This window comes from Tiliqua scincoides, chromosome 2 (assembly GCF_035046505.1).
Source record: "Tiliqua scincoides isolate rTilSci1 chromosome 2, rTilSci1.hap2, whole genome shotgun sequence".
NCBI lineage: Eukaryota > Metazoa > Chordata > Lepidosauria > Squamata > Scincidae > Tiliqua > Tiliqua scincoides.
In genome coordinates this window covers 226439210-226455392 of record NC_089822.1, presented here as the reverse complement: position 1 = coordinate 226455392, position 16183 = coordinate 226439210, and the positions used below count along the sequence as shown (strand labels likewise).

The following is a 16183-nucleotide window of genomic DNA, read 5'->3' as shown; positions in this document are numbered from 1 at the left end:
TATGTACACAGACCTCTGGACTAGTTTTCTTAATGCCAACGCAGATATGCTTGATGTGACATGACAAATCAAATGAACCTGCAATAACAAAAAGTGCAGACCATATACTGAATTGTGCTTGTGGCAATGCAGCCTCATCACCACAGCACACGTGTCAGATTGGGGAGGGTGAAGAACCAGAGATGGGTAGTGTATAACTTATATTTAAATGTTTTACGCCACTTTAGAAACACTGGTCTAGAGGACAAATAAAGGTATCCATTCATCTGTTCATCCATTCAAGGAATGCAGGGAGCCACCTTTTTTTGTACTACCTGTAGTTTGTTGATATGACCATTTACTTAAAAAAAAACCCAAAAAGTCCCAAGACCAGAAATAAAGCTGTGTTAAAATTAAAGAATGATGGGTTAAAGTCATTAAAATTCACAGGCACTTCACATCCAATTTCAGAAGGCTTCTATCATTATATATGTGTATACACACACACACACACACACACACACACACATTCTCCTGTTGTGGGACTGTTTCATTTCCTCCTGCTTGATCTACTGGGAGATGCAGTGATTATCAACAGATACAGAAACATGCTGACACCTTGCTTTAAAAATGCTGTATGAAATGAAATGCAGCCTGAACTGAGTACATTAACCCTTGCTTAGGCAAGCAGGAGTTGGGTGGAAAACACCCACTTCGCAACAAAAATGTGGGTAGTGGTAAAAATGGAGTAAACAGTAATGCTTGTCTAGTTTATCTACTATGTCCACAGTTACATTCCTCTCTCCCTCACAAGATGTACAAATTAAAGAGAAGTACTATAGGTTGTACCGTAGCTTTCTCTTCCAGGAACTGAAAGAAGGACTGGAAACAGCAATAACCACTGATCTGATCTTACCCCAGAGCCCTCAGTGGTTCCTAGAATCCTGTTTTGCCTGATCCTCCAACACTCCAGAGAGAAAATGTGAAGGATCCAGAGGGTTATCAAGCCAAGGAGGCACCACGACAGTTTGGCTCCACACCCTTCCATGCACACCCTTGGGATACAACCTTCTGAATGTATAAAGCACCTTATATTTAGCCATACCTATCAATCCCTTGAAGGCTCAGGAGCTCCAAATCAACATTCTCCAACCAGGAGGTTTTCCATTCTGACCGAAAGAGATGCATATGTAGCTCACAGATCCCTCCTTTGGGGTGAGTGGGGAGGAGATACATTTGTGTAGAAGTTCCACATGGACATTGGAGCAGGTGTAGTGTTCTGAATCGGCTGCAAATGAGCTACCTAGCCTTGTGCTGGAGGTAGAGTAACAGTGGAGTAAGTTGTCACCCAGCCTCCACCCTATGGCATCTTGTGGTTATACTGAATGACTGAGGGTGCAATCCTATCCTGCGCTGGAACAGGCAAGCCAAGAGGATTGTAGCCACAAGAGGCTCAGCCAGAGGCAAGGGGAAACATTTCCCCTTACCTCAGGGTAAGGACCGCTGGTGCCTATGGGTCTCCTCAGCTTGGAGCCACTCCATTTTCTCCAGGAACGGGGGTTGGGATCCAGTATAACTGCTGGATCCCAGCCCCGCCTCCCACTCCCTGCCCGCCCACCCACCCACCCCCGGGGCCGCCTACCATCCACCCTCCCTCCCCCACCCAGGAACGCCTCCCTCCCACCTCCTCCCCACCTCCCTCAGTCTACCTTTTCTTCTTGCATCGGCCCAACTGGGCTGACGCAAGCCTGAGAGAGGAAGCCAGTGTGGAGGCTTGCGTCAGCCTCTGCAGGCCGGCGCTTCTCGGAACGCCAGCCCAGCTTCCTCTCAAGGAGGCGCAAAGGTGCCTTATGGCATGTTTGTGATCCTCCTGGGCTGGCGCAAGGGACTTGCATCGGCCCAAGGGCACGTTTGGATTGCACCCTGACTCACATTTGTGCTGCCTTCCTCTGTTCTATAAAGTACCATGACAGAACGGTTGGGAGGATTCCACTGCTGCTATTGAGGGAGAAGATATATACTCTCAGACATTTATTTATTTGCAACCCAAACTAATTTTTTTAAGCTGACTGACTGCTCCTTCTGCCTGGGTCCAGCTGTGCAGTGATTGCAAAAGGTCACTGTGGCACCAGAAAATTAGTTTTCTGAATCCACCCCTAGGAAACCTATGGAGCATCAGTCTATGATGAATAGGTCACTCTTATTTCTAAAAAACATGCCTTGAATATCTAATGAAGAACAGTATCCTCCCTCATTGGCAGCTGAAGACACTTACTATGATCTACTAGGCCTTTTTGATCACTGATGTCTCTCATCTGGACATTTTCCTAGGTGGGAGGGTTGGGCAGTTTCCAAGGAGCTGTTCAGTGCTGCCTGTGAGGCCAGCAATAATCAGGAGTTTATTCATGAGAGAGAAATATCCCACAAGGAGGGGAAAGCAACAGATGATAGTTATTCTTATGACTTTGAATTATGCCAAATGATTCTCTGTATATATGTATCAGGTGGAAACGAGCAGCAGGAAATGAATTCTCTTTGAATCACAAAGCTGTTTTCTGTGTTAACATTATGTGCAAGTCCACAAAGAGAAAAATAAAAGCATTTTCATCAGGCACACAATGCTTTAATGGCCATCACCGGGATGAGACAATTCCCATTTCTTGTGGAGCATGAACACAAATTGATAGCATAGAGATGGGAACTGTCAGCCACTCTTCAGATCAAATCAACCCTTATTACACTCCAAATTAGATATAAAATGCTTTGCTTCTTCATTTTGATCTCAAGATGGTAAGCCACTATTATTCCCATTTTACAGATGAAGACCTGAGGCTGAGGGACAAAAGTACGGTAACCACAGAACACCCCAAATGTGTGGAATTTAGCAACTGGAGGCAAGGCAGTAGAAGAACTACTATAGGCCTTTCTAAAAACATGATTACAAAAGTGACTCCCATTGATTTCAATGGTATGCTTAGGATTGTATTTAAGATTTCACCCTTCATTCAGTTCTTCAATTTGCTGGCACTTGCCAGTTCTTTCAAAGCGGTTTTGTTCAGTTTGTTGTAAACAAAGAGTAGTGCAAGGATAAAAGGAGAGGGCGGGATAAATAAGAAACAGAAAATATGGTTGGCAACCTTCAGTCTCGAAAGACTCTGGTATAAGCCTACAGCACCCGGTATTCCCAGGCGGTCTCCCATCCAAGTACTAACCAGGCCTGACCCTGCTTAGCTTCCGAGATCAGACGAGATCGGGCATCTGCAGGGTAACAGTTGATATTGGGGAAAAGTACAAGTGGAGGTAATGCGGAAGAGACAAATAGCCAAAATACAAACAGTCCACTCTGGGGCCTTCTACAATACACTTTTGGGATGGGGCTATAACTCAGTAGCAGAGGCCGGCTCTTTATGCAGCTGACCTCAGGCTCAATCCCTGTAACTACAGAAAAGGCTGTGCAGGAATGGCCCAAGATGATTCACTAAAGCCCAGTCTGAAGCCCCAACCGATGCCACCCTCAACTCACCAATACATGCCCCTCATAAACCACATGGAAGGCAGTGACCCAGCCCACTACCATGCTCCTTCTTCAGTGCATCTCTTTAAACAAATCAGATGCATGCTGGGAGTGCTACCAACATGACCTGCATTTCCTGTTTAAAGGGGCTGCATGAAGAATAATTCAAATAATTCTTCAAATGAATGAATGAATGAATGAATGAAGGTGCATTGAAAGGGGGAGTTGAATCACTGCCACCCAATCTGCTTCTTGCTTACTGTTAGCAAGTGGAAAGTGAATCACAATGGCTCCATCCATGGCAGACTGGAAAGAGGCAGACTCTACCAGAGAGGCACACCAAGCCTGCTCATCACTTTCCTCGACATGCCACTCAGTGTGAGCCGCATCAGTCATGTCATGGATGGGCCAGCCATGAGGCTGTGAAAGACCCCCATCTGAAACCATGGAGAGCCACTACCAGCCAAGCAGAGACTATACTGAGCTAAATGGCCCAATGATCTGACTCAGTATAAGGCAGCTGCCTTTGTTCGTACATACTGCCTGTGTGCTTTCAAGCATATCTTCATAATCTTGAGGACAAGAACCCTTTTTAAAACAAAGAAACAAATAAAAACAAAAAACCTTGTGCAGATCCAGTCCTAGTTACCCTGAATGAAATGGTAGAGATGGCAGAAGTATTTTACCACTATAGATTAGAAGTGGGAATCACAGATTCAAACGCTCTGCTATAGAATGAGTCTGCTGCATGATGTAAATTGGCACATTAGAGAGCGGACTAGACGCTAGGTTAGACTTTCTCTTTGCTCTGCTAGCTTCTGGTTTATTGTTGGCATCCTTCAGTCTCAGAAGACTATGGTGTCACGCTCTGAATGGTGGTTCTGGAACAGAGTGTCCTCTCCAGTGCGTGAAGTCTGGGTAAAGTAGGTATGGAGGATAGGCTGTTACCCATGCAGCAAATCCCCCCTCTCCACGTCGCTGAAATGGTCCAATGGAAAGGCAGAGGCCAATATGGTTGGTTCCAGCGGCGTTGCAGGAGTTGCCAGAACATGACTGTGTTCAGCCATGACCTGCCTCAGGGACTCCGGCTCCGGATTTTGCCTCGAGGTTGACTCCTGAAGCCTTTTCCATAACTGAATGTAGCCACAAGGCAGTGGAGGTTTGGGATCAGAGTTTTCCTTCTCTCAGATGAGCTGCCTTCCCAGGCTAACGAGTCCCATCTACCCGGTGGCTGTTTAGTCGCCTCTTATGACAAGTACAGCCAAACTGAGGGCCTATTCTTATCCCCAGCCCCCAGGGGATTTCTGGTTTATAGGGGGATCCAATTCCCCCTATCTGCTTCTGAAGTTGTGTAGTTAAGAATTCAGCCAAGGTATTCCTGGCAGGGAATTCTGCCACCTCCCACCAACCCCAACAGTTGTTGACTTGCAAATGAACATGTGATTGGCATCCACTGAAAAAGATTGTATGAGTCGATAATGTCATATTGATAGGAGAGCTCTGCCCTGTGGTATTTGACAGCTGGTTCACACAAGCATGTCATTGCTTAATGATGAAGATGCTGCAGGTTGAGCGCATATGATCAACTCACCCTGAGATTCTTTGCAACCAAAGTGCTGCAGCTTATGCAGGTGAAGCATGAATGGTTCTGCAGAACACAAGGAGCCTTTAGTAGAATGCATGCCATTGACCTCAAAGCAAAGCGAGGTCATTACTAAGGTGATTTTTCACAATCATCCTACAAGCCATTTCCTCCCGTATAAATTAGGCAACTTGTTGGCAGTGTGACTTCTGGCTATTGTCCAAAACATCAAATTAGAATGCAGCGATTTGTAAAACTGAAGACTCTGTAGTCATACAAATGGAGAGCCCTTCTAGCCTGTGGTATTCACTCTGCATAGGCTCTAGGCATTGCTTATTGATAGGGCAGAGGGCAAGCAAATAAATATATTTTATTGCTCTGGACAGATGCAACATGCAACATTAACTCAGATCTTGCCAACTTAATTAGTAAGCAGTAATGACCGTACAAGGACAGGTATTCATCACACAGAGAGAATGCCCTTCATGTTCCTTGAAAGCTCAACTCAAGGAAGTATCCAAACATATGCTTTACAAGCCAGAATGCTTAGTTGTGCAGGACGTAGGGAGAAGACCTCCCCCCAAAAACCACCCAATTCATTCTTGATACATACATTTAAAAGAATGCATTTTTAACATGTAATGTTGCCTATTACTGCCTTTTTCAACAGTTCTGCATATAGCCCAATTCACTTTAACTCCCCACAAGGTGATACAGCAGTGCCAACATGGCATCCACTGAATCCTGTGGAGGAGTTTTGGCCTCCAGAGGCCTGCTCTGGTGAAGGAAACAGTTGGTTCCTTGCCCCAGGGTAAGCCCCTGCAGGTCCAGTACATCAACATGGATCTGCACCAGCGATATCACTGGCATTTACCCAGGAAGGTGGATCAGGTCCAGGAAGGGGGTCAGAATTCGGCACTGGAGTAGATTGTGTAGCTTTCACATATGATGCCAGGACAGTCAGAATTCTTTGACATATAATAAAACCAACCCTTGGTCAATCCAACCAAAGAGGCCTTAAAAGACAGCCAGAGTTTTTAAGAGATCTGGAACAAAAGTAAATCCAATGCCATGATGTCTGGAGACTACAAAATATGCAAGTTTGTAGAGAAAAACCGCCGAAGGTTACAACTCAGAATTTTGCTACCAATTCAGGAAAATGCCAAGGTACTTTCAGAATTCTGTACCTCAGACATTGCTAGTCAGCTTCAGTTAAGTCTGAAGTACAGAACCGGGGTCTTGATCAAAACTGCAGTGTAAGTTCAGATAACTAGATATTCAAATATCTATGGGAGCTAGAAGAAGAAGGGTATAGCTATAGCTAGGTGGGAAAAGTTGGTGACTGTCAACAACAGGGCAAAAACAAACCTGCAAACTTTTGCAGAAATGTCAGTGTCAGGTGGGAATCTGGAGCTGCAACAGGCTAATTTCCTGCGATTCAGAGCAAGGATAATAATGATAGCCAGGGGAAGTAGGCAACATGGGAGGTGGAGAAGCAAATGGATCAAGAGATTAGCTTCTGTCCAATCAGGAAGGGGTGATAAGTCAAAACATTTCCTCTACACTGCTGTCATAGGCAGAGCGGGAGTCGGTATTTGTGAGATGCACGGGAATAAATAGATATTGCTTTCTGCTCATTTGTTATAAATGAATCTGGTCAGACACAGCTTTTCTGCTCCATACATGACAGCATTCTAACAGATACAGCTGGAGAGAACCAAGGAATGGGGAGTAGGAGGCAGAGATGGTATCAGCATTTATACCCTCATATGATGATGAGCATCAGGCTTTGTTTCCTCCAGAAAAGCATCATGAAAACATTTATAGGAGGGGGGAAGGAGGAAGAAGGAAAATATGCTCCAGTGGCAGATCAAAAGATTTAGGTGAGGAAATTATTTCCTGAAGAGTAATCAGATAGCATGTCTTTTGCCCAGATGGTTATGAATATTAACCATTGCTTTTGTCAAATCTGAGCTATACCACCTCAGCTCCACATTCCCCGTACAATCCAAGGAACGGCAGCGGCGCATAAACCAAAGACATGTGGCTGATTAATTTCTCCCCTTACAGTTCATACTGTCTGAATTTTTGACATTTGCTATAAGATGTCACCAAAGATAAAGAATGTCTGACGCTAAGGAAGATCCCTTGTCCTTTACTGTGGCACCTGCAAACAAGGGAAACAGTGGCAGCTCTGATGCAATGAACATTACAAAGGGAGAGCAATTAATTGTTTCATCTGTCAGCACTGCCTGAAAATTAAATAACCTGACCATGTTCGTGGCAGTTTCTCTTATAGATGTCAGTGTCTGTTGTTTATAAATGAGCAACAATAGTAAATAATATACAATCATATTAATAAGCTCAGCAACAATTTACACAAGAAGCTTTTCATTATTGCAGACAGCATTCAGGTCTCATTACAGAAAAACCTCTTGGATTTTGTTGCTGATAATAATCAAAGAAAGCTTGCCCTAATTTGTATCTGGAAAGGAAATAACCAGTTAGAACTAGCTTTGTCAGTCTGTCACAAGAAAAATAACACAATGGCTGAACTCACACACCTTGCAAAGCCTTGGTTTATTTGTTGTAACCGTTTGTTTCATCATCCAAACTGGGCCATAAATTAACCATGGTTTATTCCTGGCTAAGAAGCCAGGATTGAGATGTGCTCTGAACCCATGGTTTAGAGTTGGCTTGTTAACTGTATTTACCTTATCTGTGGTTCTGTGGTTCTGTTACACACTCAAACTGACAATACTGACTTGTTTTAGCAGCTCCATCCTCATAGGCTCCCCAAGGGCCTGATTGGGAGCCTCTGAGGGCCGCAAGTGGCCCCTGGGCCGGGGTTTGGGCACCCCTGTCTAGCTGAAGAGCTGCTACCCTCTGTCCACCTAGCAACAAATTTCCTCACATATCTTCCCTCTCACATTAAAATGCATAAGCAGTACCTTTGCTGCTTCACCATTCCCCTCATCATACACATGCAAAGACAAAAAGATCAAAAGCATCTCATCCTAAGCTGCCTTCTATCAAACAAAAACAAAAAAATTCAAAAGTTATAAGAAGGTATGAGTACAAAGTTGTTTAAAGAACACTAGAAAATTTTCCTTTTGACTTTTAATATCAGAGTGCTTTTAATGAATTCATTGTGGGGAAAGGGGAAGAAACAGTTAACTGTAATGGCTGGAAGTCTATCTCCAGCCTTTGGAATGATATAGGCTAGGGGTGCCCAAACCCTGGCCCTGGGCCACTTGTGGCCCTTAAAGACTCCCAATCCAGCCCTCAGGGAGCCCCCAGTCTCCAATGAGCCTCTGGCCCCCCTGGCTGGAGCCTGTGCTGGCCTGATACAACTGCTCTCAGTGAGACAGCAAACTGTTTGACCTCTCATGTGAGCTGTGGGACAAGGGCTTCCTCCACTGCTTGCTGTTTCACCTCTGTGATGCAGCAGCAGCAGCAAAGGAAAGGCTGGCCTTGCTTTGTGCAAGGACTTTTATAGGTCTTGAGCTATTGCAAGACCTTCATTCATTCATATAAATTCCATCTCTAATATATTCATTTATGTAAATTTATTCAAATTTGAAACATAAATTAATTTTTTTCCCCAGCCCCCAACACAGTGTCAGAGAGTTTATGTGGCCCTCTTGCCAAAAAGTTTGGATACCCTGACATAGGCTATCCCTAGTGGAAGGAACCAGAAAATACTTTGTTACAGGTTTAATTTGTCAGTATGAGTTAGTGAGCTGGAAGTTTAGTAGAGTTTATTCAATGGGAAATATTGGCCATGAACTGCCGTAGGGTACGGCATTTCATGCTACAGTTCTTTGGAAATCTGACTGAATGCTATTTACAAGTAACCCGACATCACAAAGACGTATGTTTTCAGTCCCCCCCACCCCATCCCTTCTTATAAGGAAACCAACCCAGCATAGAGATGACCCCTAGAACTTCCTTTAGCTTGACAAAGGTGACTTCCCCTTGTTCCCAAGGGCTATTCAGATATTACTTTGAATGCACATGTATGTTTCATGTGAATGACTGTACGTGTGTTCATTTTTAAAGTGAAGAACTAGAACTAGACCTCTCAAAATGTAGAGTTTATATCATGTGTACTTTTGTACACATATTGAATGTAACTTGTGAAAAACTGCACATGTATAGTTTAACAGCCGTCTACAGTATGCAGACTGTGTGTGTGTGTTGCATGTAACATAATGATATAAAATCATTCCTCACTCTCATTCAATTCATTCATTTGACATGGTAGGTTATCATGCGCGGAGGTTCATGCTTCAGTTAAACAATTTGGTCTCCAAGGTGCTACATCACCTTGAGACATAAATGGATCTCATTTATTTTATTGTGCTTCATATTGCTATTAGAGGCAACATAAAAAGAACTGAAATTTTAATGTATGAAGTCATTTTTGCCACTTCCTCCTGCAAATTTAAGGGATATAAAATATCCCTTACAAGATTAGCCCCCAGTCCATGGAATCTTGAAGTGACTGCTCACATGATGTGGGGGGCACATAGTCCTTAAGATACCATGGACCCCAACATTTTATGGATAGGAAAAGTGGAGAGTTGACTCTCCTACCTGGACCATACTGTCCTCTCTACCCAAAGTATAATGGATCTAACCTATCACACCAGTCAAAAGATTTCTCCATCTCACACCTACACCCACACACACTTGCAGACATGTGTGTTATTCATGGACAAAAAAGTCCCTACAGATGACACAATTATCCCAGAGCAACCTTCTTCCAAATCCCCAAAGATGAATTCTCCTTATCATCTATCATACATGTTGGCATCCTTCAGTCTCGGAAGACCATGGTGTCACGCTCTGAATGGTGGCTCTGGAACAGAGTGTCCTCTCCAGTGCGTGAAGCCTGGGTAAAGTAGGTATGGAGGATAGGCTATTACCCATGCAGCAAATCCTCCCTCTCCACGTCGCTGAAATGGTCCAATGGAAAGGCAGAAGCCAATACGGTTGGTTCCAGCGGCGTCGCAGGAGTTGCCAGAACGTGACTATGTTCATACAGGTGATTATAGAATGAAGGAGTTATCCTGATGGTAGTTTGATCCTCTGCATGATCTCTGCATCATTCTATCAAATGAGAATGTTATTATGGGTGGGGGCAAGGGTGATGGGTAGAAGAAGGTGTGGCAGATTGATTGGACTCTTGGATGGACTACTGTTGGTCCAGGCTCCCTGGGTGAGGCCCCGTTTCACTTCCCCCTGTGGCCTAAGGACATCCACAGGAGGGGTTTGGGAGCACACCTTTATCTCCTCTGTTGGGCTGGGTGGCTATGCATCTTTTGGCAGGTTGGTCAGCTGCCCTTCAGAGACTCAGTTGGCTTTTGTACTCTGGCCCGCCCTGAGCCCATGGTAATTCTTGGCCTTGGTGAGTGTTTCTGAACTCTGCTGTGAAGGAAGCCTCCCCCATGCACACCCGGCCATGCCTCCCCAGCTGTGACATACCTGGTGCCAAACGGCCTTGACTGCTGCAGCAACTAGGCTGCCCACCAGGCTCAGGCAGTCTGTACTAGCACCAGAGGTACTGCACTTGCTAATTCTAGCCAGGAAGCAGTGGCATGGGCCACACCGTGATCCAGCAGCAGAGTTGGAGGGCCTAGCCCTGCTGAATAAGCCTGACTCCCAGACATTTATCTTAAATCTGCCCCTGTTCTGGGATAAAATATATAGCATAATATGGGGTAAAAAAAGTTGTCTATAATGGGCTAATAGATAGTTTTGTTTCCAACAAAACTTTATTTTGTTTAATTATTACCGAATCACACGTGAAACCCAATTGACCTATAAACATAAAATACAATGGAGTGTATTTACTCCTTCCTCTTGTTTATACAGCAAGCAGCAAGACAATGAATTGTAATGTGGATTCCATTGATTTGCTGTTTAAAAGATTTACAAGAAACTTTTGAATGAAGTGTATGCTTAATGAACTTGTTGGTCATCTGTTGGATTGTGAGCAGACTGTGCTCAAGGTTAGTACTGCAGGTTTCATGTTTACAAGAGCAATAAACTAGAGTGAGGAACTAGCAAATGAAAACAGGATTCCACCTACCCTTAGCATATTTACAAATGAATTCACAGGCAGCCTGATCCTATTGGGATGCCCGGCCTGCGGAACTCATGTTCCACCAGCAAAAGAAGGAGAATGCTGGCAGAACATCACTTCCATTGGTGAGTACTGCTAGGCCACCAGCGCAATCACTGGCGGCCTGGTGCACTGTTCAGGGGAGCCAACTGCATTTGCCAATGTTGCTGAGTTAGTGTTAGAGGCTGAAATGGAAGCTAAGGGAGAAAACAAGCTGAAAGTCAAGGTGCCTTTTGGAGTTGCCGAGTTGCCTACTGGAGTTTTAACCAGTTGTTGCATGAAAGAATGCATGCCATCCAACTCTATTTTATTGGTCGGCCTGCAAGTGCCACTGAGCCCGCCCTCACCCTCCCTCATTCAGCCTCATTCCCTGCCCCCTCCCTGCCCAGGAACTCCCCCATTCCTTTCCCTCTCCCCCAGTCCCTCGCAACATCCAACCCTACACAGATCATATCCCAGCCTCTGTCTCACTCAGAATATATCCTCTGTCAAAGAAACAGCCTATCACTTTTTCTTTGTTCTCCTTCCTGCCTCCACAAAAGGGATGAGGTAGAGTCACCTGATCATCTCAGTCTCAGCCCCTCCTCTAAGGTACATGTATGTGTGAGTTTGGAGGCTCCCAGTGGAGGATCCTGTTCAAGAAGCTTCTTGGCCCATAGTTGCTGATCTTCTTTTGTTCAATCCCAGGTCAAGCATTGCCTCAGGGCAAAGCCCAAATGTCAAGCTCTTTCACACATCAAATTCCAATTTTGCAACAATAACAATAAAAAAAGGATGAGTGACCTGCATTGATAACTATAGTTGATGGCTATAGTTATTTCGATGCACCAGAAAGCATCAGTGACAAATACTCTCAGAATACAGTTTTTGCAATTTAATCTCTAATGGATACAAGAGCAAGTCTTTAAGCCTCACTGAGAATCCTAGCCCTTCCCTGCTTCTACCCCAAACAAATCTGCAATGATGCCTGTGAATGGATGAGCCATACAGTTCTAACAATAGTCTTACATAGCACCTGCAAAGGCTGCTGCAAAGGCTGCTGCTGAAGCAGGCCTTTGGAACTGCAACAGAAGGCATCTGTCTCCGGACCAGATCAGACGGAAAGCTCTTCAACCTCTCCAGACTGAGAGCAAAGTCCAAAGTCCAGCTGAAATGTCTGCGTGACTTCCTCTTTGCCAACGATGCAGCTGTCACTACCCACTCTGCCAAAGATCTCCAGCAGCTCATGGATCGTTTTAGCAAGGCCTGCCAAGATTTTGGACTGACAATCAGCCTGAAGAAAACACAGGTCATGGTTCAGGATGTGGACTAACATCCCTGCATTACAATCTCTGCGCATGAACTGGAGGTTGTCCATGACTTTGTGTACCTTGGCTCAACGATCTCCGACACTCTTTCTCTCGATACTGAGCTAAACAAGCGCATCGGTAAAGCAGCTACCACGTTTTCCAGACTCACAAAGAGAGTCTGGTCCAACAAGAAGCTGACGGAACATACCAAGATCCAGGTCTACAGAGCTTGCGTCCTGAGTACACTTCTGTACTGCAGCGAGTCATGGACTCTTCGCTCACAACAGAAGAGGAAACTGAACGCTTTCCACATGCGCTGCCTCCGACGCATTCTCGGCATCACCCGGCAGGACAAAGTTCCAAACAACACAGTCCTGGAACGAGCTGGAATCCCTAGCATGTATTCACTGCTGAAACAGAGATGCCTGCGTTGGCTCGGTCATGTTGTGAGAATGGATGATGGCCGGATCCCAAAGGATCTCCTCTATGGTGAACTCGTGCAAGGAAAGCGCCCTACTGGTAGACCACAGCTGCGATACAAGGACATCTGCAAGAGAGATCTGAAGGCCTTAGGAGTGGACCTCAACAGGTGGGAAACCCTGGCCTCTGAGCGGCCCGTTTGGAGGCAGGCTGTGCAGCATGGCCTTTCCCAGTTTGAAGAGACACTTGGCCAACAGTCTGAGGCAAAGAGGCAAAGAAGGAAGGCCCATAGCCAGGCAGACAGACCAGGGACAGACTGCACTTGCTCCCGGTGTGGAAGGGATTGTCACTCCGGAATCAGCCTTTTCAGCCACACTAGACGCTGTTCCAGAACAACCATCCAGAGTGTGATACCATAGTCTTTCGAGACTGAAGGTTGCCATCAGGATATTATTTAAAATATTTACATCCTGCCCTTCTGTCCTTTTAAAGAGACTATGAAGGTGATTTACAACCACAACCATTAAAACAGACAACACCATCAAAGCAAGAATGATTTAAAGCACTGAAAAATTTTGAGACAACTGAACTAGAAACCTGTTCGTGGTTTATTAAGGGAGAGAGGACCAAAGGGAGAGACTTCTTTGGTTAACAGTGCACATGGGAGTCTGTCCCAAGTGTAGACAAGTCTGCTTATGGCACTCACATTCCTGCCTTTCTGTTTTCTTTTACTGTGGTCCCCCGAACTTCAGAACCAGGACTTTGCTATGAGCACCAAAATTGCCAAACTGATCTCCAAAGATTGCCAAAGATTGTATCCCCAGCCACAAATGCTTTCTGCCCAGGATCATATAGCATCCATCTGGAGTTGCAGGGGGGGGGGGGGGGCTTTTCTTTTTGCAAAGCAAGCAGAAGGCTGCAGCCCCCCCCCCTTTCATTTACTTCACATTCGCTTTGCTTGCTGGTACAAATATTGATAAGGAGAACAGAGTGGAAAGCCAGCAGTTTGCTGCTGAATCTACTAAGCCATGCACTGAATCCTGCAGACCTCAATGCCTCGTAAGCACTTCTAATAACATCAACAGCCACAACAAAGAAAAACAACCTTCAGCATAGGAATAATTGCAGCAATTTTCCAGCAACTCGGATAAAAGGAGCCCAGGCTTCTGATTAGAAAGAGGAGAAGATGGCGTGAAGCTCCCACAGGGAGAATATTTAGACCTGTGCCGTTATGTGTGACTGGGCAGCAGCTGCCATGGACCAAATGTAGATAGCAGGTGCATATTGCACAGGAAAGCACCTTATGCTCACCTCTCCACAACTGCTTCCCAGTAAGGCATTATTTTGATCCATTTTCTTCTCCTTTTCCAGCCCCAGTAAAGTTATTGAGGTTGGATCTGTGTCGTGGAAATGGGGTACCCAGGCCCGGCCCAAGCCTCCCTGGCACCTGAAATCAAAGAAATCTGGTGCTCCCCCCCCCCCCCAGTTTGGTGGGATGTGTGAAGTGCATCATGCACAGTGGCCCCCTTCCTTATCATCCAACTGGAAGGCTATTCCTGGGAGTAGCCAACAGGTAGGGAGAAATACCCCAAACTGGTCATGAGAAACCCTAGATACAGACACTATCCCTGCAAAATTACCTAGAGGCAGAAAGAAAAGGGCTAGAATCACAGCTGGGCGTATTACAAGCCTGACTTCATGAACTGAATTATAGAAAGAAAGGTAGGGCACCTTAATGAAATTCACAAGCTCCACTCCCTGAGTCCCTACAGCTTCAGCCAAAAAAAAGTTACTACATAAAAAAGTAGTTCAAGGAGCCATCATAAAAGAGAGGGGGCACCCCTGGCTCTTTAAACTTCAAGTTCTGTTGGCAACCTTCAGTCTCGAAAGACTATGGTATTGCGCTCTGAATGGTGGTTCTGGCATAGCGTCTACTGTGGCTGAAAAGGCCAATTCGGGAGCGACAATCCCTTCCACACCGGGAGCAAGTGTAGTGTGTCCCTGGTCTGTCTCCCTGGCTATGGGCCTTCCTTCTTTGCCTCTTTGCCTCAGACTGTTGGCCAAGTGTCTCTTCAGACTGGGAAAGGCCATGCTGCACAGCCTGCCTCCAAGCGGGCCATTCAGAGGCCAGGGTTTCCCACCTGTTTAGGTCCACTCCTAAGGCCTTCAGATCTCTCTTGCAGATGTCCTTGTATCGCAGCTGTGGTCTACCAGTAGGGCGCTTTCCTTGCACGAGTTCACCATAGAGGAGATCCTTTGGGATCCGGCCATCATCCATTCTCACAACATGACCGAGCCAACGCAGGCATCTCTGTTTCAGCAGTGAATACATGCTAGGGATTCCAGCTCGTTCCAGGACTGTGTTGTTTGGAACTTTGTCCTGCCAGGTGATGCCGAGGATGCGTCGGAGGCAGCGCATGTGGAAAGCGTTCAGTTTCCTCTCCTGGTCAGATATACTGCTATCCCTGAATATTCCTTTTGTTTCTGAGCATTTTGACCTGACATTGCTAGCAACTGGGGCTATTAGGCTATTAATGGGCATTAGTAATAGAATATATAACCTGTTTGCTGGTCACATGACCACAGCACTCCTCCCCAAAATTGCCCAATGTTTGCATTAAATGTTGCTTTCCTTTCCTCTGTGTGTGGATGAAGTGAGGCCTATAATAAAAATCAAGATTTATTAGCCTTTCCCTGGTGTCCCTAAGGCTCGAGAGGGGGGGGATTATTGGAGTTACCACATCAGACAGTCGGTGATCTTGCAACAGTCATAAAACTTCCATTAGATGCTGAGAGGAGGAGGGAGTGGAGAGATATTTACTCCTGTAACCGCTTGCTGCAAAGGCCTGAAGTCAAAAGCAGAGATATTGGCTCACTTCACAGTGCTTTGATTCGACTGTGTATGAAATAAATAACGGAGAATTAAAGTGAATCCCAATAAAAACAAAAAACTATGCCAGGATATTGACGATCCCATTTCTCAAATGGCAGTTTATTGAACGTATAAGGTCTACTGCACACACAAAGAAGAAAAGGCTGCAGACTTTTTTATTTTTAATTTGGTCTATTTGCACAGTACGGATGTTTTCAGGCAGAGATGAATTTAATATGTTATTTATATGGTTTATTATCTAAACAGCTGGTTTGTGGCAACCACCTGCTCAACTTTGTAATCATTTTATGCTTTTATGAAGCACCTCATCTGACTCCCACACTCATCAAAGAGGGCAGTATATCTGATTTGGAGGGTGCAGAATCCATCCTTTCTT

At 45.2% G+C, this 16183-nt stretch overlaps 1 pseudogene; it reads right to left on the bottom strand.

The window, feature by feature from the left end:
- Window positions 1-3142: 3142 nt before the first annotated feature.
- Window positions 3143-3262, bottom strand: LOC136643181 (5S ribosomal RNA; annotated as a pseudogene).
- Window positions 3263-16183: the final 12921 nt, after the last annotated feature.